Source organism: Triticum dicoccoides, chromosome 5A, assembly GCF_002162155.2.
Source record: "Triticum dicoccoides isolate Atlit2015 ecotype Zavitan chromosome 5A, WEW_v2.0, whole genome shotgun sequence".
NCBI lineage: Eukaryota > Viridiplantae > Streptophyta > Magnoliopsida > Poales > Poaceae > Triticum > Triticum dicoccoides.
In genome coordinates, this window is record NC_041388.1 from 26,558,193 (window position 1) to 26,559,402 (window position 1,210).

Below are 1,210 nucleotides of genomic sequence, written 5' to 3' on the forward strand. Positions count from 1 at the left end.
GTCGCAGAATGCAACATATAGGAGGTCCCGGACGAAAGAACCTTTTAGGATGTTCCTAAAATCGGAAAATCCACAGTTTTGAGTTGTACATGAGCCGTCCCGTTATGAGAAGATAAGCGCGAAGGTTCAAGTTTGGTACAATAAGTACTGTAGTTGTGTCTTTATCTCACCTTTAGTTCTTTTTATAACTATCTCACCTTTAGTGGGATGAAAGAACAATTTGACCAAAAGGAACGCCCTAAATTAGCCTGCCAAAGCAGGAGAAGCACCCTCCCACTCGCTAGCTCATGTCTATAACGTATGTTCTCTTCTGCAGGGTTACTTTTTGTTTTTTTACTTGCTTTTATTTATATTTATGAAATGGGACATTTTTTACTTACATTGTGAAAAACTTTCATCTTGTAATTTTAAAAAGTACATGTAGTATAACAGAATTATTCACGTGATTTTCAGAAAATGTTCGTACCATTCAAAAGAATGTTCATGAAATATGAATAATGTTCACACATTGAAAAAATGATGTTAATGAGATTTTTCGCAAAATTCGTGAACATTTAAAATTTTGTTCCTGTAGATTCTAAAAAAATGTCTGTGCCATTAAAAAATCATGACATTGAAAAATGTGCATTCATTCCAAATATGCTTCACGACTTTTGAAGAAATATGCATGAAATGTTAAAAAAATTCCACATGGTTTTTGAAAAAAAATTACATAACGTATAAAAAGGTTTCTGCATTTGAGTAAATATTCATAAACACAAGAAATGTCTGCACACTTTACAAAAATGTTCATGGCATTTTTTAAAATTTCAACATGTATTTAAAAATATTCATTGTGTACGAAAATATGTTCGATGTAGATATCACAAACGTTCAATATGTATGTCGGATAAATGTTTAACATGTATCGAAAAAATGTTCAACTTGTAAGCAAAAGTAATTCAGCGTATATTTGAAGAATGAAGAGAAAAACAAACAGTTGAAAAGAACTCAAAAATAAATAAATAACAGTAGAGAAAACATACAGAAGAACAGAAAGAAAAAAATCACGCGAAAGCTTTTAAAACCAATCCGCAGTGGTACATAGAAGTTACCCAAAATTGCTCCTGGAAGTGCCTGGCAAGACAAGTGTACGTCTAGCAATACGCGAAACATAGGGTCAGTTTGGTTGGAGACGTGGAGATTGTGCCTGGCAAAAAGCATTGCCTGG